The sequence below is a fragment of the Chrysemys picta genome, chromosome 6 (assembly GCF_011386835.1).
Source record: "Chrysemys picta bellii isolate R12L10 chromosome 6, ASM1138683v2, whole genome shotgun sequence".
Classification (NCBI taxonomy): Eukaryota; Metazoa; Chordata; order Testudines; family Emydidae; genus Chrysemys; species Chrysemys picta.
Genome location: NC_088796.1, coordinates 99,438,417 through 99,461,068, shown reverse-complemented (window position 1 = coordinate 99,461,068; position 22,652 = coordinate 99,438,417). Strand labels below are relative to the sequence as shown.

At 40.5% G+C, this 22,652-nt stretch overlaps 2 long non-coding RNA genes across 2 annotated transcripts in view; one reads left to right on the top strand and one right to left on the bottom strand.

Annotated features, from left to right (window-relative positions):
- LOC122173737 (uncharacterized) overlaps nucleotides 1-4,225 on the top strand; it is a 12,594-nt gene extending 8,369 nt beyond the window's left edge. Inside the window, exon 3 of the long non-coding RNA XR_006174474.2 lies at nucleotides 4,091-4,225. This is a non-coding gene — a long non-coding RNA (uncharacterized LOC122173737). The remainder of the gene's footprint in view (nucleotides 1-4,090) is intronic.
- The window catches only part of LOC135972235 (uncharacterized), a 25,223-nt gene extending 2,571 nt beyond the window's left edge, over nucleotides 1-22,652 (bottom strand). Inside the window, exons 1-4 of the long non-coding RNA XR_010588642.1 lie at nucleotides 22,325-22,652; nucleotides 4,131-4,316; nucleotides 2,972-3,066; nucleotides 1,516-1,690 (exon numbers count right to left, since the gene is read on the bottom strand). This is a non-coding gene — a long non-coding RNA (uncharacterized LOC135972235). The remainder of the gene's footprint in view (nucleotides 1-1,515; nucleotides 1,691-2,971; nucleotides 3,067-4,130; nucleotides 4,317-22,324) is intronic.

The window sequence follows — 22,652 nt, the reverse complement described above, 5'->3', positions numbered from 1 at the left end:
TTGATGTGGATGTTGAATAACAATTGATATTGTCTTTCCTGACATTTTTCATTATTGCCGTCTTATACAGCCTACTTCATGTATTAAAGCAATATTAACTGTTTGACAGGGACAAATCCTCAAACTATCACATAAGCAATTGTTTCTGAATTGTCTTAGCCCACTGCCTGTAAAACCTGTCCCAATAACTGCTTTTAAATATGATGGTATACTCTTTTCCCTGACTAGCTAGACAGTGTCTGAGCCTTGGCATAATACAATGGAGTCTAGGGGATATTAAAAATGGTTAGGTGGTTATGAGGTGTCATTTGATTATAAGCAGAGAAGAGTAGTGTTTCTGAAGGTGACTTTTAATGCGAGAGGTCTATAAAAAGTTAGTCCTTATTATTCCCAATGTACAATACACATTTATATCAAGTATACATACTCAAATCTCAGATCTGCTGCAATTCTTGTAGCTTAAAGGAAGAAACCAGAAATGTACAGGAGATCTTTCTTATTTATGCAAGGAAATAAAGCAATCTGTGCCTGTTCAAAATGTTATAAAAAAGATACTGTAGTTAAATCCCTCAGTTGTTACTGGAAAGAAATTCAAGCAGATCTAGGAGCCACATGTCATTCCAAAGGACTGAATCCCTCCTGGGGTTTGATGTCTTAACCTTCTATTGTAAAGATGTGCAGTTTCATCAGAGATATTTATAAATCCCAAATCCCTAATTTTCAGATGACCTTGAGCTACTGAATGAATTTGAGAAAATACAGCTGGAGTTCTAATCAGTTTTAGTATAAAGGGGTTAACTGCATTAGCACCAGTAAAAGGCACATGTACTGAAAACCCAACTATGAGAGAAAATTACAAAACTGACATAATTGACTGCTCTCAAGCTCTCAAAAGTTATTATCATTTATGTTTTGCTATATAACATAGTGATGTTGTGAATGTCCCTGTTTGCTTCTTATTCCCTTGACGGTATTTTCCTGATCTTGAAATTTTCACACTCCTCTAAGATTGGTTTAACCATCTTTTATTTTCCCCCCACTACATATTCTTCTATGATTCCCCTTTTTGTTCCTAACAAATTTCTCATTTTTATGGAAGAGTCCCCCAATGTGGTGTTCTATAGGTTCACTCTTGAGGGGAAAAACGTTTAACTCGGTGTATTTAACCTATGGTAATAAACTCCATATAGTTTATTTTGTAGGATTCATACAGTAATTGTGAGATTCTCTCATACTGGAATCAATAAGCCACATAGTTGTCCAGCATCACAATACTGTGCTGTAATGTATTAAATATTTGTATTAACAAGCATGAGAATTAGACACTGAGCACTCTAACATATATTTCTCTGATATATGAAAACAGACCTATCTTGCCCTGCAAAAGGTAACAATGAGAGACCCAACATTTTGCCTCTCTCTGTATCATCCTTTGTCATGCTTGTGCTTTCAGACACACATGTAGTATAGGTAGTAGCTATCCCTACAAGGAGAAGGGCAAGCTGCACTGCTCACTAGTGTGTGCGCCAAACCAGGCTCACTCCCATCCTGCGCTGAACTGTCAAATTCTTTCAAGGACCTGAGGTTCAAACACGATTCCTTTCCACCCAGAAGGGAGCTGCTGTCCTTCTCATCAAGTAGAGACAATGAAAACCTCTTCTTTTGGCAGATTTGTAAGTAATAAATGGGTCTACCAAAAGAAAAGAAAAGAAAAGAAAAGAAAAGAAAAGAAAAGAAAAGAAAAAACATCAGCAACATCCTCAGCAGTTTCAAAAGGTTATTCCTTCTTATCTCCCAACTCCAACTGTTGCTTTAATATTTCAGAGTTGGCTCAGTCTAAAGTTCACATTGTCCCCTCTAGCACTCCAGATCCTTGACACTTCAACCTCAGGGCTACCAGAAGGGATTGCTCCTCTTTCATGCTCTGCACTGTTTTGTCCCTGATGGGAACTCATTCACTCCCTGGTTTCCTAACACCTTCTTTCTGAGTTATTGAAATGAAGCCGCCTGACCAGCTGAAACTTCTTTGAAGCCTGGGAACATTTCAGATGTCAAGTTGTGAGATTTCCTCTCTTTATTTTAGCCGCTGCCAGGGCTTGTAAAAAAAAAATCTATGAACTAAGCATTAAAACCCCATACACAGCAAACTCCTGGCACTGATTTTACTATCCTACAGTAAATGGGGGATGGAAAAACCACAGAAATTATCATAATGTGCCCATTGTGGAAATATTAGAAAGATGATTGGTGTTGGGGGAGAGGAAAATGAAGGTCCATTAGCCAGCGAAAGATGTGTGAAAAGCTTTCAGTTCTGGTTTTATATTCACTGAGGTCAAATTACAATCCTCTCCCCTACACTTACACACAAACTTTGGGCTTGATTCTGCACGGCACAGATGCAGAGTGCTAAACACAGAAGTGCAAAATAAAAAGTGCTGAGCAGGTCAGTGAGTACAAAGGTACATGATCCTACACTAATGAGAGCACTGCAGTTGTGGTGACTAAATTACTCGTGCCTAGTAGCAGAATAAGGCCAAAGACAGCAGTGCACAGCTCAATACCTCATTAGGGCGGCAGTGACAGGGATTGAATCTATGTCTCCTTAGACACCCCTGTTCTCACCAGCCTGATCCTTTTTGCTCTGCTTCTCTTGAGTCTCAGAGAGCAGGCACAATATGAGTTTGACTTACTTGGGCTTAGAAAGAAGGGGCCAAGCCTAATGCTTGATTTTATTTGTGCTTCCTCATAGCCTTTGCTCACACACAAACTTTCGCTCCCTATGCACATTGCACAAGGGCTTACAGAATCACAGATTTTATGAACATGCCCATGAGGGGATGGATTGAGACTATTGCATTGCATCTATGCACAATTCCTGGTAAAAGCAACAGTCAAGACATTGTTATCACAAATGCTTGCAGCTGAAATGGAAGATTTAGCAGATGAAGTGTGGTATACAGAGTTTTTGTACCTTTGCTAAACATGGCCCTTTTCTCCCAGCTGTTGCCAAAAAGGATTCTTGACTCGAACTGGTCTGCATAAAAAACATCTCTGATTTGCAACAATCTGCAATAAAATGTTTAAACTTATATTTACTACTTCATAGATGTGTGGAATAACCGATATATTCCCATTCAGATTACTCCTGTAATATAACCTTACATTTGGACAGCAATACATGCCTGGACTTTATCTGGGGTGGACATTTCAGACCTTGCATTGTAGGAAACTGAATTTCCCTTTTCTTTTTGAAACAAGGTACTACTTGCTATTCTATTCTATGGGATTTAGAGGGGGTTTTGAGCACAGTGAATTTTCTTTCTAGTGGTTAGACCAGGAACTTGTAAATCAGGACTCATGAGTTCTGTTGCCAGTTCCATCACTCACCTGTTCTGTGATGATGAGCAAGTCATATAATCCCTTTCTGCCTTATTTACTTCTTTACAAAATTTATATAATAATAGTTGCCTGGCTGTTTTGTGAGGCCTAATTTATGTTTTCAAAGCTTCTCAGTCGTATAGAGCATTAGCACCTTCTTAATGCAATAAATCAAAATTGAACGAGAAATTGATCTGAGGAAAAGTCAAATTTGAATAACATGCTACTGTAGGAGGGCTAAAGTCTCATCCCATAAAAGTCAATGTGAATTTTGTAATTCAATGGGCCTAGGATTTGGCTTTGAATGCATAAATTACTATTCCTCATTCTTACATCCCTCCAATCTTTATAAACATTCATCATTTACCCATAGTGCCATTATACACATTTTCCCAAGGTTTGTGATGTGCTAACACCCCAGCCACCTGCTGCCTCATTTGCAGGATTATTTAGAGAATGGGTGTAAAAGTGTAAAACCCAATAAATAACACGAAGAGATATTGAGACTGTAAGCTCTTTAGGGCAGGGATCATCTCTGTTATAGGTTTGTCCAGGGCCTAGCACAATGGGCTGGGCCTCTAGAGGCTACCATAATACAAATAAATAAATAGCAAAATGTGACATATCCTTTAATGTATTCTGTGGGAGTTAGGAAGACAAGAAAACTCTAAATTAATGATACATTCTAAGGGTTTTTTTTTTCCTCCCCCAGGGGTTTTCTACAGGAGATCATTCCCGCCACAGGCCCTTACCTCCTAACTGATATCCCAGAACAACTTCCCTGCTGGCTGAGAAGGTCTCCATGGGACTCCCTTTGTAGCTCTTCGGTACCGTCCTTGAATCAGCCATAGAAGTTGCTACACAGTGATACAGGATGCACTTCGTTGTCCCTTCCTGCAGGGAAAGCTGAGACTTCTGCATTCACAGCACCTGCCAGCCTGGGGAATGTAAGACCCAGTTTAAATTTTTCAATTCAGTTTCATGTAAATGGATGTGTTACCCTGTAATTAATTCACTACTAATTACACAATTACTCTCATTTATAGTATCAGTTAAAAAAATGAATTGATGTTAGCCCATTCTAATTTGCAAAATAAATTAAGCAAATTGTTACTTGATTTTAAATCAAGTAAATCAGCTGCTTGGTTCATTTTCCCAGAGTAATTCTGTAATAGTTTATAATGTTACTGAATGTTGCTTACATATGCACGACCAGTATAATTCTCTGTAGTGTCATTCTAATGACATGAGGGAAGTTTTAGGCTTGGGATGTCCGTGCCTAAGGTTATGTGGCCTTTTGCTTCTCCTGGACTCCTGTTTAAGCTGCCCATTTTGGGCTTGCTCATTATGAAGATTTATACCATCATCTAGTGGAACTCTCGTAAAACTACAACCCATTAATTCTCTCAACTAATATGCTCTTTGCATGCAGCCAGAGATGGAAAGAATAGGCAATGAGGTCCTTGTATTCAGATTACTAAAAATAGGAGGATTTTTGACATCTACCAGAGCAGGAGAATTTGCCATAACCTCTGTAATTAAAATCTTGTTCAATATTTGCCTAATGTCACATTAAATCTATGTAATGCTGCTGCTTGTCTCCCTGCTCCCACCTCCTAATATTATTTTTCAGGATCTAGAAACATGACTACAGCAGCAGCAGCTAACCTGTGTTATAAGCAGAGGAAATTATTGGTTAGCAAAGCAAAGGGTGGACAAGGGAATAGAAATGTATCCTAGGTACTCCACCCTGGACAATAAATAAAGCCTGAATAAAAGGGATTTCATCCTTATTTTTCATCATAGTATGAGAGACACCGTTGCCCCTTGCATTCTCTCCCCAACTCCCTACAGTTAGAACACCTGCATGCCTTCACCATGCATGGAAATATTATTGTGTCACACTGCCAGTTTCAGGCTATTACCCCCACAGATGATTAACTATGCTGCCAAACTCCCTCTCTCAAATATACTCCCTTCAATTATTCCAACCCCTCCATCCACACCTCTCCTAATAAACTTTCTCTTCTTAATCCAAATGAGCTGGGGGAACCAGCTGTAGTATCACAACATATTGGGTCATCCAATGGCACTTCAGAAGCTGACTAATGAATCAGCAGAATGACCATACAGTATTTTGATCAGCCAGATGCAGTTGATCAAGGGACTAGATCAGAGACAGTATGACTTTGCTTGAACAAATCAATCAAGAGAGGTATTTTCATGTCGGAGTCCACCCATTATTCACACAGCTACTCTTCTCAATATTTCTACATCTACTTCTGATGTTGGAATTTGATGCACACCAGTGACCCAACCAGTGCAAGCTGGGAAAAGTGTAAACCATGCACCATCCATTAAAAATGCTAGTAAGTTGCACAGAATAATGCTCACATCAATATTTCCCATACTGCCATGCACATGCAACTTTCAGCTGAATGTCAGACTGGCAGGACCCTGGGGAGTATGTGCAACAACAAGAAGGAAGAAGTGTAATGTCATCTAACATATCTATCCCAATGCCCGTGTCAAGTGTGTTCAGTGCATGGCTAACAGATCCACCCAGACTCATCTATCCAGTATGCTATTGCCACTACCTAAAGGTCAGAACCTCATGTGTTGGTTCTCTGTGGTACAGCCACATATCAACTGGTGGCTTCTTTATAACCCTCTTTTCCCTTTCTACCATGTTTTGGCCAGTTTTTATGACAGCACTTGGACCGTCTCCCTGAGTCTGTTTGGTCCTGCTGAGTCCATCCTAGCATTAAACAATGCATGCTGTTTTGAGCATTTTTCTGGGGAATGATATAGCACCATTCGTGTACTTGCCTTTGTGGGCTACTCTGTGAACCATGTTTACACTTACATGTTTTTCTGTGCCCAAATGGATGACAGCCCCACTAATTTTAAGTGTGTGACTATGCCTCTTCCCCAATGCCCAGAATATAAATTTGGCAATATACAAAAGGCAATGTAAAAGAAAGGTAATGCCTTATAATAATCATCCTAAAATAACATGAACTGCAGAGACGTACTGTTGCTGCTTCATCTAATCTGAAGCATGCACAGTCCATATTCATAGTTAGTCTGTTTTTAAATCATAACAACCTTAACAACAACGAAAAGGCGTGACCTGTCTTTCCTGGAAGAGCCTAGTCACATTCCTCTCTCAAGTTCTCCATGTGACAGAGGAGCGCTACAATTAAAGCACAATAATTTGCTTGTTATTCAAGTCAGGCATTAGTTCTAGTAATGGGGTGCTTGGTGGAGAGATGGATTTCCTTGTTAGGAGCTAAGCACAGGATTAACTGAATTCTCCATGGAGAAATCTTGATTTGTTCAAGGTCTTTCATGTTTTCTACAGAGAAGGGATTATGTCTACTTAAAGAGGGGGCTTGCTTAAAAAGCTACAAAATATAAGAAAAGGATTTAGGGCAGTCGGGCCTGCGGTTAAGTAGCTGAGGGGTAGAGGGAGTTTTAGAGCAGAAGATTATTTAAAGCCATAAAGTTCAAAAAATAATTGGTTTAGCACTACTGGGTCAATGCAGGGTAACATGCTGGAAAGGCAGTTAAGCATAAGCTAATATTCATTTTACTTTGGCTAATTATTGCAAGGCTTCAGAGTAAAGGGTGAAAGAAGAAATGTTCTAGTTCTTTCCTTTGGGGTTCAATCACATAGTATATTTTCTATGCTCTTTTGGTTTTTTTATATATACTTGTTGTGACATATAATATCAGACAAATGCAAGAATCGCAAAGGGCTTTTTTTAAAGCTCTGACATTGTTCATTTAATGAGGCCATGAAGTAGACCGTTAAATGCCTCTCTAAGAGTTATGGAAAATGTGGTCCCTATGTAGCCGCCCTTCTCATCCCCAACTCTTTTTTCTTTCCCTTTTTTAAAAAATTCTAGTGAGATAATTAGCTGAATTTGACTCAGAGCAGGTTCCTGTGATCATTCAGGTCTATGATAGATCTAAGTCGAGGCACTCTTCAATCCTGATGTAAACAAGAGACTTTCACTCTGTGATACAGAGCTCCCTCCATTCACTCCATAATTAACTAGATGACAATGTTGGATTTTGGCTGACACTTCATGGGTTTTTTTCCCCTGCTACACGGTGCAGTTTCACGGTACAGAAAATAGAATGGTCTTAAGGGAAAACTGAACAGTGTATTTGAAAGAACCAACAGGGAGTCCCACCTCACACACACACACTGGATTCATAGCCAAAGTCCTACGAAAATGGGAGCAAATCTTCCCACAACATATGGAGTGCCATGCAGATTGCGAGTGGATTTCTCCAAGAAAAATTGGTTGTTCCTAATGGAGATTGTGATTTAGTGGGCATAAATGTAACCTGGTGAGATACTTCCTATAATTGGAATGTCAGTACAGATGATTACAATCTATATAGGACAGACAGAAAGGAAGAAATGGTGGAGGGATGGCGTGATATGTATAAAATAGTTCTGAAACAGTCAAATTGTACTGCAGTGCAACAGTGAAAGAGTGTGGTGGGAGAGAGCATTTGTTAATGAAATGTGCTGATGGTAGTAAATTAGGCAATGTGAACACTAGCACAGAGAAAGAAACAATACAAAGGCACCAAGAGAGATTGGAAACACGGACAGAAAAAGTAAAATATGATTCGACTTGGAATAATATATTTGGGGGGAAATGTTCAGAAATACATTCAATCAGAGGGAGAAAGCATGGCAAGCAGCAATGCTGAAGGAAACCTAGAGGTGATGATGGACATACTAGATATGAGTTTGCAGTTTGATAGAGCCGCTAAATAAGGAAAGCATTTTGGGTTAAGGTATCATGTAAAAGAGCTAGGATATAATAGTCTTTCTTTGTGCAACTCTGCTGTGACCACACCTGGCATATTGTTTTCAGTTCTGGGTACATCAATACTAGAAAGATACTGAGAAATTGGAGGGAGTTTAGAGAAGAGCAACAACAACAAGAAAAGGTTAGGGGTCCAGAGGTGGATAATGAGGCAAGATTAAAAGAGCTAAATACTCCATGAATAGCTTTGGCTGTGATGATTAAGTGTGTGGTGGGGAGACATAATAACAGACTGCAAATATCTGAAGGATGTAAAAAAGAGGAAGAAGAAATTATCAGAGTAGTGCACAAGGTATAACTGGGAGTACTGAGATAGAACCGAGAACGAATTTAGATTGAATACTAGGAAAAACATTCTGAACATGAAATTGATTAGGCTGTGAAATAGTCTCCCAAAGGAAACAATGCAAACCTTATCACTTGGGACAACTAAAGTCAGATAGGACAACGCATTAGTAAATATATATTAGCAGAACACTGTGCATAGGTGGAAGGATGGACTAAATCACCATTTCTAATATCTACAGTATAAACCTACGTACTGTATTTAGCGATTATTCCTTACTCTACCAGTTTAATTTAATTAAAAATACCTGTGGAAACCCCTACCAGCCCTGCACATGTTCTGCATAGTCATCTGAAATTTGTCCCACAGCTTGGAGATTAATAGGATTCTCCCAAATGAAAGATACTGATTCTGGTTCTCAGCTGGATCCAATTCCAGTTGCAGCCAATAGGAGTCTTTTCATTTACTTCAATTGCAATTGGATCAGGCCCATACACTATTTTAATTCTGCTTTACCTGGCTTAAAGGAAATGGGTCTTGCGGTTAGAGTAAGTACCTGGTAGACTAGAACCTGTGACAATGGAAGTAATGGGATCCTGATGCTTCCACATCACCACTAGGAGCCCAAGCCAGGTTTCTACTGGAGACCTGTGAAGCTAGACACTGCAGGAAGTATCACCAGGCAGGCCCTGCGTGACAGCCCCCTGCAGCTCACTGATTGGCAAATGCCAGTACATAAACCAGAAAGCCATTACAGGGAGCTGTCTGAGCAATGATGTAGACTACCTGCTTGCTTCTGATCCAGATTTTGCCTTCCTGTGAACCTTGGACTCCATCTCCTGACCCCAGTTTGTCCCCAGCTCTGCTACTTGCCTCCGCTCTGTAACCTGGTGCCTGACCCTGACTTCCTGGTATTCTGACCCAGCTCAATCCCAACTCTGCTACTGTCTCCTGCCTGTAACTCAGTGCCAGACCCTGACTCCCTAGTATGCTGACTCAGCTCAACCCTGACTTTGCTACATATCTCCTGACCTCAACTTGATAACTGACCAGTGCACACCTGCTGCCTATGGCCGGGCCCTGACAGCTGGATTCTGTTCCTCTATGCCACGTACTTCCTCTATGACTTTGGGGAAGTCACTTTTCCTTTTTTGCTTCAATCTACTCTTCTATAATAAATTAAATATCAAATATTCATGGGAGAATGTGAAGCTTAATTTATTAACCTTTGTAAACATGCTTTGTCATCTTTGGGTAAAAGGTGCTATGTAAATTCAAAGTATTGTTTTTGTCTTGCAAGATTCATGGTACTGAGGAGGTGAAAGGGTGAAAGAGTTTATTTGCATAAAAGATGATGATTTATCTACTTTGTGGCTTCTCAGGTTCCCTGGAGCTTTGCAAGACAATACATGTAAATTTTTCTATCTTTGAAGAATTTCTTTCAGATCCAGAAGAAGAGAAACATTCTTTTAAAACTCAGTTGCTCCGCCCCCACCCCCAACCCCCTCCCATCCCCACACAGACCAAAATCCTGGAGTGAGGTGAAGACAAACAGGTTTCATTACACCCATCAGCTTTGTCCATCTCAAGGGTTCTCTGGAATTAGGGTTTATACTGATAACAAGTTCACTGAGACTACTCACTCACTAGGTAAGGTAGTACTCACTATAATCAAAGATGACAGAATCTGACCCAGTGATTCTGATGTAAACACATGATTCTTTCCAACCAGATTAGGATCACCTGTGAACATTTGATGATACTTTCTAATTTCCCACCTTGACAGCCTTTCACAATCATTCTTCATTACTGCCGTATCCCCACCTCCTCACCAGCATGCACCTGCTTCCCATCTATACCACAGTAATATTAGAGGTGCCAGTGAATTGTCACTACAGGCACAGGGATGTAGAAACACTGGGCTGAGCCAAAATTTACAGTTCTCAAACCAGGCATCAAGTTTTCATAGCCTGATTCTTGTTCATGCAGAGAAGATATAGCATGATGGACTGTGATCAAGCAAAACCCATCCACAAAAATGATGACTTACAACTGCACACTGTCAGAAGATAGGATACTGGACTAAATGGACCATTGGTCTGATCCAATATGGCCATTCTTATGTTCTTAGCCACTTTGATGGTTCAGTAGTTTTATGATAAAGCTTGGAAATGTTCATATTATTATTGCTCATTTTGTTCTTTCATTTTCTATTTCATTATCAAGCATAAGCTTTGATGTATTCAGTGATTCATTATAAGGAGGAAACTTGTATAATACTTGATTACATACCTGGATACATTACTGCCAGCCAGTCTCACTACCAAGACAGGCCTGCCTCACATAAACCTTACAAACCCTTCAATTCTTCTCACTGGAAAAACAGCTTTAAGGGACAGCCAGAATTAATCATTTGTAGTCATGGTGATTAAATCCATCTGGAATATATCTGAAGAGTCATCCTCACACCTCCGCCCATATAAATACGCAGCCCATGTAATATATGTTTCACCCCTTTCCTTTCTTTGTGGTTTTACCCTTCCTGTTCTAAATTGCCCCAGTCTCAGTGTAGCCATTTTGTTATTAAATTAACATTTTAGTCTTCCCAAGAGAGTGTTTCTGCCATCACCTGTCAATGGAACAGATTTCTATGTGGGTGCTCCTAGAAAGAACACTGTAAAATTTAAAATCATTTTAAATTCATTTTTGCTATTTGTTTTTTTTAAATAAGTGACATTCAATTTATAAGTTATATTTCGTTACAAATAGCTGTATGGAACAGCCCATGAAAATCAGTAAATGCAAATAAAGTTTAAATTTAAAAAGCATACATTGACTTGTACTGTATATGTGACTTTTGTACATTTAAAGTATAGCTGGTAGGAGTCTCTCATCTGAGAGATCTGTCCCATACATAGCAGTACTCAAATAGTCTTCTTTAGAATGTGAGTTTTTGCTGCCAGAGATATGTACTTTTAGCTGGACTTACACAGCACAATGGAGACATTAGTGGCTTGTCACCAAAGATATACCACAGAGCTATTTCCTTTAGCAATAATAGTAATTTTAATTTGACATCAGGTACAAATTTAAGATTTGATATTAAGCAGCACTAATTCCAATGCTTACAGTAATTTGACATCAGCTATTTAATTTGCCATACACCAACTTACGCTCTTACAATATATGTGAATCACAGTCTCCATTTGTACTATGGGTTATAACGCAGATAGTGTAAGTCAGAGTAAATTCATTGACATCAACTGAGTTTTGCCAGTTTGTATCAGCTGAGCATCTGGCCCTAGCTATTTTGGAGAATTGTAAGACACTCTGTTATGAGTTTCAGATTTCTCAGAGGAAAGTGCTCATATTTGGGTTGCATTTATCATGCTATCTATTTAAGGATGATTGGGAGACAGCGTGTGAGTGTTAGTGCACCCATCCTGCATATATGTAATTAAATAGCAGTGTGGATACTATAAAAACAACAAGGAGTCTGGTGGCACCTTAAAGGCTAACAGATTTATTTGGGCATAAGCTTTCGTGGGTAAAAACCTCACTTCTTCAGATGGTTTTTACTCACGAAAGCTTATGCCCAAATAAATCTGTTAGTCTTTAAGGTGCCACCAGACTCCTTGTTGTTTTTGTAGATACAGACTAACATGGCTACCCCCTGATACTTGATGTGGATACTATGGTGCTTGAGGAGAGAGAGAAGATTGCATGGAGCAGAGAAAGACCTGGCAGCTGAAAGGGAAAAGGCAGCCCAAAACAGAGAGAGAGGAAGAGATTTAGCAGCTGAGCAATAGAGACACAGACAGTTCTCTGGACACAGGGAAATAAAAAGAGGAAGGACATTGGAAGAAGGGGAAAAAAAGGCAAGCCAGCATGAGAGCGAACCTAAGATCAGAAAAGGAGAGAGAGAGACTAGCATCAGAGGGTCAGATTCAGCATTGATTCACAACCTGTGAAAGGCCATTGTATTCAATGGGGCTGTACGCACATATGTCAGGGTAGCTTCTGTTCAAGTCTTAAAAATCAAGACAAGGGAATCCCTAAAGTAAGCAAGCCAAAGATAATCACCAAGGGATCCAGCCTGCCAAGGAGGCTACAAGCCTGAGATCTATTGAAGTGTTACTCGGACTAAGAACCTGATCTAAAGCCCATTGAAGTACATGCGTGTTTTTCCATTGATTTTAATGGATTTTGGATCAGTCCCTAAATTATAAACATTTGACCATTTTAGAAGATAAATAACATAAATAAAAGCATTTACATTTCTTTTCACAAGAGTGAGATGGAGATTTTTCATTTGTTTTGGGGCACAAACAGGGTGGCTTTTCCCTTCCTTTCCTTAAAAACACCACATACACCAGGGGGACAGAGGTGGCAGGCACACCATGGCGCGTTGGAAACAGGCTGACAGAGCATTTGTCTGCAGTGTTAACTGCCAGGAATATCCCCACTGAAACATTGTGCAGGCCCAGCACGTGTGCACATACACACACACACACAAACACACACCCTATTCTCATAAAGTCAGAAAACAGGAACAGGATCCCAGGCAGCTGGTTGCTGCATCCTCCTTTTTTCTTCCACCCACTTACTGAGTTCTGATCTGCCTCTTTCATGGACCTTTATGAAATGAGTGGAACTTATAATGACCTCTTCCAACCATGCCAGCCTCCATCATATGTTTTTCTGCTACTCCCACAATCATCTTTGTGCTTTCTTCCATGTCACCTTTTGCATGTGGTGTTCCTCCTAGAACTAGTCAGTAAAAAATACTGCCTGGTCCTCTTTCATATCATTATGATGCCTATGATAAATTGCAAGCTACTAACAGCCAGGTCTGTGACCACCAAAGACTACTGATTTCATTACTATTCCTGTTTACCTTTATATTAAAAGAAAAATATTAACTTAAAACCTCCTAACTAGGCACACATTTTTCTGCAATGTGAACTGCCAGGAGTATCTCCATTGAACAACTGTGAGATCAAGTATTCCTACCACTCCGACCATTGTCCACCACTCTCCCTTCTTTGTACTCTCACTTGTTGCATCTTGTCTTAAATGAGTCTGTAAGCTCTTTGGAGGAGAGATTGTCTCCTAGCCTGTACTTTTCTCATTTCATCTCCTAGCACAACAAAGCCCCAATATTGACAACAGCCTAATTAGTTAAAGTGATGCACTCTGCCTTGCTGTGGGCATTTTCAGGGAGATGACACCAGGTATGCTCTTTTTTGGAATATTAGCTACATTTACAATGCTGACAACTTCCTTTTTCTGCAGACAGAAGCAGGGGGTGCAGTGCTCCTTATTCCCATGTGCTTGGGTTGTGAGTGTGTGAAGGGGTGCTGGAGAGTGTCATACCAGTTCAAGATTTTGCTCTTTATTTGGTAACATTAAATTATTTAGTAATCCTTCGCTGCTGCACCAGGCTGGACAATTGAGTACCAGAACTTTTCAAACAATTCTAATTAGTTCGCATAAACCAAGCATTTTTCCACCTTTTACCAAATGTACTTTCACAGTCCTAATTTCAATGGCAGGTAAATGGAGGAACATTTTGCTTCACTCAGCAAGAAGAGCTCTGCTGCCTCCAATAATACTTCTTTGAGTCTTTAGAGCCAGAACTTGAACAGCTGACAGAATGCTCTATTGCTAGAGGTGACAGGGTGACTATTTCATTCTTTATTGTGCTATGTCTCTAAAATTCAGTAAAAGCACACATGATAAACAAACATCCACAACTGAAAAACAGGATCCCCAGGTTTCCAGAATAATTAACATGTAACACGTTCTTCTTAAGAGACAAGTGAAATATCACAGAAGCCATTTAGTACTGGCTTCTCTTTAACTTCCAGTTCCTTCTGAATTTAGTGCTTGTGAAAGGTGCTGGCTTGACATCACCCAAGACACTGTTCTCTTTATTCACTGAACAGACACTATACAGATAGCAAAAGTTCAACCCTTCCTACACTTCGTCAGTGTGCCAGCTACACCAACTGGACCCAGAAGGAGTAACTCTAGGAACAAAAGGAAACTTCATTGTCTATGTTCATTCAAACCTTGGCTGCTCTGATCAGACTACCAACAATATTGCTGATTTTTCCCAACTCTGATAGTGCTACTTTTGTGATATGAATGTATATCTGATTGCAACTGCTCTGAGACCATCAGCTCATGTCACATGGACCATTAAATTAAATAGTGTTCAAGCCTACATGGATACTCATAAGGAAATAATTTGCACCTTTTTAAAACCCATCAGCACCTTGCCAGAGCAACACTGTAGGACTTGCTGGTTAGTAACACAGTTATTTGGATCCCACTGTACCTATCTGGTTCTTTCAAATTCCATATGCTGCACAGAGAGCAAAAGACCAAACAATTCCATTCCTGATAACCCTTGAACCAGACTATTGTTGATTGACACATAGATGTCAGGTCCTTTCACAGATCTGCCCCTGATTTTGAACACTGATTTTCCTGGACTCCAGTTTTATTTTTCCTAGGTTCCCTGCAAATGTCCCTTGAAGGAAGACTTTAATAGACCCAAAATCATACTTGCATTAAAAGAAGAATATTTTCAGTTATTCTGTCCTCTTGAGCACTGAAAAGCTATCATTCGCAATGGTTGCCACAATATTTAAGGTATAATTACACTCCTGCCTGGCCTTTACCCACAAATCTGAATGTGGAGAAACTGTGACTTCCACACAGGTACCTGCAGTTCAGATCAAGCTTGAGTAGTAGCTTTCATTTTAGCCTAATAGCCTTGACAGTGTCCCTTTAATTTATCATTTCTAAGAGAAAGACTCTAGATAGAGCATCTTAGAAAATGTCTGTAGACAGGTTTTCCTTATTTTGATGTCTGAGAAAGGAGACATGCTCCATCATAACACTAATGCTGGGGTGTGGGGAGGGGAGTGTAAAACAGGGTCAGATATTACAGTCCTCACTCTCATCCATTTAAAAGCTGAAACTTCACAGAGCAAACAGCTGAAATTCATCATATTCAATGTGTTTCTCATGAACATTATAGAAGAGGAACCTTGCACTTTTAAATGGATGCCCCTTTCACATACAGCTACCTAATCATGACCACGGAAGGACAGAAACAATATACTTAATAACACCCATGTCTTTGCACTCAAATTATGAGCTTTCAAGGACATGGCTAAGAGGTACCTGGAGGGTGCTAAACCATCCTCCCCTCCAAACTCATGGGTAGCTTTCAAATTTCTAGGGCTTTGAAAATGGTTATGCATATTTCTTGCAGATTATCCTTAACCACATCAGGATATGGATGTGAAGTGGATGTCTGGCCTGAAATGTACCTGTATGGCTCTTTGGGCATGTATTTAAACATTGAATAAACTCCATTGAAGTGATATGCAATAGGGTAGATACTATAGGAAAATATTATCCCCTACACATGCCAACCTCAAGAAGCTAAGAAGGTGATAATAGACTACCACACTATCTAGCTAGGTATTTATTTGACTTTCAACACTTGATTGTCGGAGCCCTGGGCGCCTGGGACCCCTGCAATGAGCGTGTGCTGCGGACCTGCGGGATCGGTCGACGCTACGCACGTCTCATGCAGCGCCTCATGGTCTCAGATGCCATCCGATGGTCCAGGGACATCTACATTGAGCACATCACCGGCCACTGACAGTACCAGGAGGCATGAGCCAGAGTGACATCATTTTCCCACTACGAGAAAGGGACCAAGTGACCTTCTCCGTTGGATCATATGAACTGGAACCATAAACTCCCTAAACATTAAATCTCACCAAATGAGGGTCAATCCATCCTCATCATCATATCCACTCATTATACTCCACACCCGAACACAATCACTCTATGAACTTCATACCCTCATATCTCAATGTCTGTACTTTGACCCATCAACCTTTTACCCCCAATCTGGGATATTGCAGATTATGTATTCCTCATGCCACCTGATCTTAAGCCAAACTTTGCACCCTCGATAATCTGTATGTTATTCCCTGATAACCAGAAACTTCTATGCTCAAACTCTGTTCACAATTTTTTTTAACATCATCTTAATAAAATTTTAAAATCTGAGCACCAAGCTATCATTAATGGATTTTATCTGCACAAAGCTCATGTGAGGTACAGAAGTATTTCCCTGTTTACCAATAGGGAATTTAGGCACAGGGAAGATTCAGTGGGTTGCCCAAGGTCACACAGGAAGTCTGTGGCTTAGCCAGTGACTAAACTCAGCACTCCTCAGTCCCAATCCAGTGCTCTTTCTGCTAGACTTTCCTACCCTACTAGTATATCACTGTAAACATCTATTTTTTGAAGGTAGTATATCTGTATTTATTCACATGTGACTAGTTAAGGAAAAAGTAAGGACACTAAAGGACTTTTCAGTAACATAAAGACTTTTCAATAACATAAGGCTGTAATATACCCAGCACTTTTTAAAATCCTGCTTTGAATGAACTGGACAGCTACATTAGAAGTGCTGTGATATGATGAATGGAAATATGCAGGGCTATGATGAAGTCTTGATTAACTTGTCATCCTAATCGCCTCTAGAAACAGAGGGAAGAAGATATTTTATTCTTAATTTCCAATGAGGTGACATCTAGTGCAGCAAAAGAGCATTTATATTGTTTCTCACCAAGTGTCTGAGTGGGAGAGAGTGTGCGAATCGAGACTGAATAACTTATCTATGTTTTCTGTGTATGTGAGAGAGACAGAAACAGAGAAGTGTTTCTGACTATATGAGTATGTATATATGCGGTCAGTTTTTTATAGGAATTAGGGATGCACAAACTGATTTGGAAGAACAAAAACTGACTAGACTCTTTCCCCAAAACCAAACCAAAACACTGTTGAGATTTGAAAAGCTTCAGCTTTTATATCTATATAGATCTAAATATATTAAGGAGCGTGGGGGGAATCATTTCCCTGCATCCTTCCATTTTCTCATTCTGTCAGTGTTGGCAGAAGTGGCAACGTATACATGTTCTTCTAGAAGAAGCCTGGCCTAAAGTAGGAAATACTAAACAATTTGCAAGAAAACCAGTTCTCACAGAATTTCTGCCTGGATTTTCAGAACCAAGAACTTCAAATAGCTTCAGTGTTTATCTGATCTGAATCAAACCTTAAAACCCAAATGTGAAAATACATCTTTGTGTTTGGTTAAACTGACAGAGGTAACATGGATTTGGAGGCAGCAGTTCTAGTCGGAAGAAAAGAGCATGACATTCTTGTGAATAGTAAAGTTTTGGGGTCATCAAGAGAATGTAGCAAAAATACCCCTTCCTGCCCTTTTCTCACTTAAAAAAGTAATTAAGAGGCCCCAGGGCCCTGTACAATACTCACTTGCTTCCTGTTGTATTGTTGAACAATAGTACCAAATAATACAAGGCACCTCACACTCATGCAACATGATAAACCCCCACTTATGATAAATTACTGATAGCACAAATAGACACATTAAAAATACATGTTGTTATGTAATAGTTACAGAGTGTAGAAATTATGGTGTGTTTTAATGCTAAACTTGTGTAAGTGTACTGTTCACAAGGACTGAAAAGAATAAGGTCATACTACGACCATGGTTTTCAATCTGTGGTACTTGGACCCCGGGGGAGTCCACGGACTATGTCTAAGATTTCCAAAGGGGTCCGCACCTCCATTCAAAAATGTTTAGGGGTCAGCAAATAAAAAAAGTTTGAAACCACTGTACTAAGAGTTTGCCTTCCCAGCATAATTCTTTGCACAATGGAAGTTGAAAAATAAAGTTCAGTGTTTCTGCTTCACGGCAATCATTTATGTGAAGTTAGACAATATCAAATGACATCTGTTATTCGTACTGTATGCTGTCTTTAAGATCCATATAAACAACCAGACTCTCTGTTCTTCTGGCTACATCCATTGCCATGTGAAGCTGCAGTCCCCTGGGTACCCTCTCAAACCAGTGTAATATGCAAGTAAAGATGGGCCCAACCACCATCTGAGTTCTGAAGTGCTAGCACCTGGGGGAGCCTGGAGCTCTGTTTCCCACTCACCAGCCTGAGAACATGTACTCTCACTTTCCCCACACACACTCATGCCAACTAGGGAAGACATCCAGTAGTCAGAGGAAACTTCAAGAACATTCCCCAAAAGACCACCCAGCACACTGCTACAGAGTGACCACTCTCTCTCACCCTGTTCATAATCATCTTATTGATATCATGCGCTTCTCCCCATCTGTTTTCTGTATGCACCTGTTGTCTCCAATCTTATACACAGACTGTAAGCTCTTCAGGGCAGAGACCATCTTTTTGTTATGTGTGTGTAGAGTGCCAAGCACCATGGTGCCTTGATCCCTGACTGGGACCCTTAGGCACAATAATAATGGGATTTTCTCCCTGCCCAACTACATATTGCACAGTCATTGACCACACAGGTCACCTGCAGTGCTGACTGACACAATGCGAGACTGAGGAATGTGAGAGAATGGAAAATATGGTAAATTAGTAGATTTTTTTTGAGGAGAAGAGGGGGGGAAGCAAAGGGAGGCAGGGAGAAAGAAGAATATCTATCCAGGGAGAGTTGCATTAGTTGTTAAAATATTCACCTGCACAAGGGAGTGTTTAGATCCAGAGAGTTTCTTTGAGACAATCTCTAAGTACAAGGCACTTCCACTGTGCCAGCAGTGGTCATACCTCTATTTCTATTACCAAAAATAATAATCCAGTGTCCCAGTTATATTAACATTTTGCAATACAAGCATTTAAAGACACCTTTTAAAATATGTAGAATGCATAGTCAATTCCATAAAAAGAACCCAGTTCTATGGGTATGGAGTGCCTTCTGTGAGGTGCCCAAGGTAACTCCAGCTGGATCTGTGGGTACTCAGTATTCTCAAAATGGGGCCTTAATTTCTGTGATTCCGTAATAACTGATGTGTTTCAAAAACGTGTCAAAGAAAGAATTTTTTTCTCTCTTTACAAACTGACTCTGACCTGGTGACTCAGTTAATAATGCACTCTTACCATTTTCTGGCACCTTGAAATGTCTAAAATGTCTGCAAGACAACAGCATAAAATGCAAAAAGCTCAGGCAAATGTTTTTAATTATCTGTGTACAAGAAATTCCCACTAATACAAAGAAATGAAAGAAAAAACACCATGTTGGAAGAAATAATGTTGACACAGACACACAAACCAATAAAAGCGAGGAAGTTCTAAAACAAAGGCCGCTGTGGAGTCCTAAACACAGGCCCACTGTGTCTTGATATTGCAGCAGCACATATGGTCTTCCATTAGAGGGTCTCAAAGCAGTGGGCAACATTACCGTACCATATGTGCTGATTGGAACAATTGGACTGATTTATGTTAGACTGTATAAAGTTTTGGGCTTTTCCCTTCCTTTTTTGTTGCCTATCTTTGTTGTGTTAGCAGAAACATAAAGAGAGAAAATCCTGTCTTTACGGGTTTCCTATTTTTAACTTAAAGTAATAGTCACTAGTAAGCACCTGGCAAAATGAAAGGGAGGTCTACAACTTGGAAATATTTGTTTACTGCCAAATTACAGAGTCCATTTTCTACTTTGGCTTCACGTGAGCTCCACACCAATCCTAATCAATTTCACACCAGGAAGCAGCAAAAGGCTGATGGCCAAGAACGGGCATGTTGTAAATCTAGTTCTCAGAACTGGGCTTTACCACAGCACATTTGTCTCTCTCTTTTCCCCTTTTCTAAAAAAATAAATAAATCCCCAAAAACACACTTAACTTCTGTCAGAAACTGAAAACAAGAAATCTATAACTATGAAATATCTATGAAGCATGACAACAGAAAAGCCCACTGATGTGAATGGTGTCACCTTTCCATTCCTTGAAAATATGAGCTAGTGTTATCCAAGAATTTGTTAGCATGGGTTGGTTCTGAATATAATGTTCCATCTAATCCAGCATCCTATCCTGGTAAAAATTTGCTTTGGAGGAAGGTGATAAAAAGGGATACAAGATGAAATGGATGAAAAGAGCTGCAGATATTTTCCTTTTAAAAATTTACAAAATTAATAAAATATTTTTGCAGGATCTACCCTTGGAGTCCTTGTACAGGCCAAACTCCCACTGAAGTGTAAGAATTGCAAGCAGGGCCGGCTTTAGGCCGATTCAGCTGATTCAGCTGAATTGGGCCCCGCGCCAAGAGGGCTCCGCACTGCAGCTCTCCACCCCGCCCCCAGCTCACTTCCCCGGCCCCTCCCCTGAACGCTCCGCCCCCTCCCCTGCTTCCCGCGAATCAGAGATTCGCGGGAAGTCTGAAAAGAAGCAGGGGCGGGCCGGTGTATCAGCACACAAGGTAAGCTGGGGTGGCGAGGGCGCGAGAAGGGCTCGGGGAGGCGCGGCCCCTTCCCGCAGGCCCCAGCTTACCTTGTGTGCTGATACACCGGCCCGGCTTGGCTCCAGCCCGGCCCCCGCGGCGGGGCCCGGCTCCGGCTCGGCTCGGCCCCCACGGCGCGGCTCGTGTCCCCCCCGCACCTCCGGCACGGCCCCCGCGGCGCGGCTCGGGTCGGACCCAAGCCCGGCAACCCCGGCCGGAGCCCGGCTCGATTCCTGGGGGCGGGGCTTGCAGCAAGCCCCGCCCCCAGGAATCGGGCCCCGCTCTTGCTAAAGCCGGCCCTGATTGCAAGATCAGGGCTCCTTGCCATTATTTACAGACTATCACATTTGAATGACTGGTTCCAGTGACAATTACCACATTTCTGTATGTATAAAATTTGAAGCAAGACCTGACATAGAGGGAGATTTTCTAAGGCCCATAAGCAATATGGCACCTCCCATTGAAAAATCAGTAGGACATGGACACTAACACCCATGTGTGATTTTCCCAGAGTTTGCAGACATAAGAGTGTGGGCCCAATCTGGGCTTTTCAGAAGCGTGTATACAAAAATGCACATGTATATTTACGTTGTCTAAATTGGGAGCTGGCCAATCACAGATCAGATTTTAGCATACACCTTTCTGAGAATTTGGCCCTACGTTAATAACACATACAAACAGAATTTTTTTCTATTATGATAATTAAGACTACCTTCTTTCTATGCCATATGCAGTGGCCAGTGAGTTAGTCAGAATAATTCTCTACATGGGTTCTCCATCCAAAACTGAAGGCATTATTAATTTGGTCTGTCTTTTTGTTTATATATCTAATGTAATGCTACTGCAAACTAGTGAAAATATCTAGAGTAAAATCCTGATCCCATTGAAATAAAGGGCAAAATTCTCATTGACTTCAATGGGGCAGGATTTCAACCCTATTATTTACAGTTTAATGCTACACCAATAGTGCCTGTTTCTGCTCTTCTTAAGAAACATTGACTATACTGCAAAAAATAAATTGAAAAACAAATATCTTATCAGTTTGAATTGTGCATCATTTTACATACGTGCATGTGTACCAAATTCAGTAATTATCACGGAGGCACAAACTAGGAAAAAACCATGAGTTTACCCAAACCACAGCCTTCCTATCTATTGGAAACACTTTGTAAAGGCTTTAGTCCATTTAGATAAGAAATTAAATATATTGTAAATGGCTTTTTCAACCTACCCATGCCTTGGTATTCATGCATGGAAAACCTCTTCTCCATCCTCCAACTAATCCCTCTCCTGTCTTTTTCATGTTGCTACCCTTCCTCGCTATTTAGACCAGATCCTTTTTTGAAATTACAGTTTACTGTCCTTTAGCCTGATCCTCTCTTTTCTCCCACCCTAGCCTACTACTCCAGTCTGATCCTGGAGTCTCCCCAGACCCTTACCTTTGATGAAACCTTGATGCCCTAGTGCCAGGTGCTGTTTCAATCTGCAGGTGCAGAACATCCAGAAAAAAACATCAGTTTCAACCTTTAGAGACACACACAAGCACATAAATATATAGTTATATACATGAGCAAAGAACCAACTCAGAGAGACTAAGAGGGTTTTCTCTGGCAACTGATTGGATTGCAGCTGTGTGTGTCAGAAGAGGAAAGCAGTCAGAAAAGCCAGGAGAAAACCAGAGAAGGACAAGTAGTCTGGCTCTGAGAAGATGCCATGACAGCAAGAATCATTTGAGCAAAATGCTGACTGGAAAGGCAGGCTTGGAAA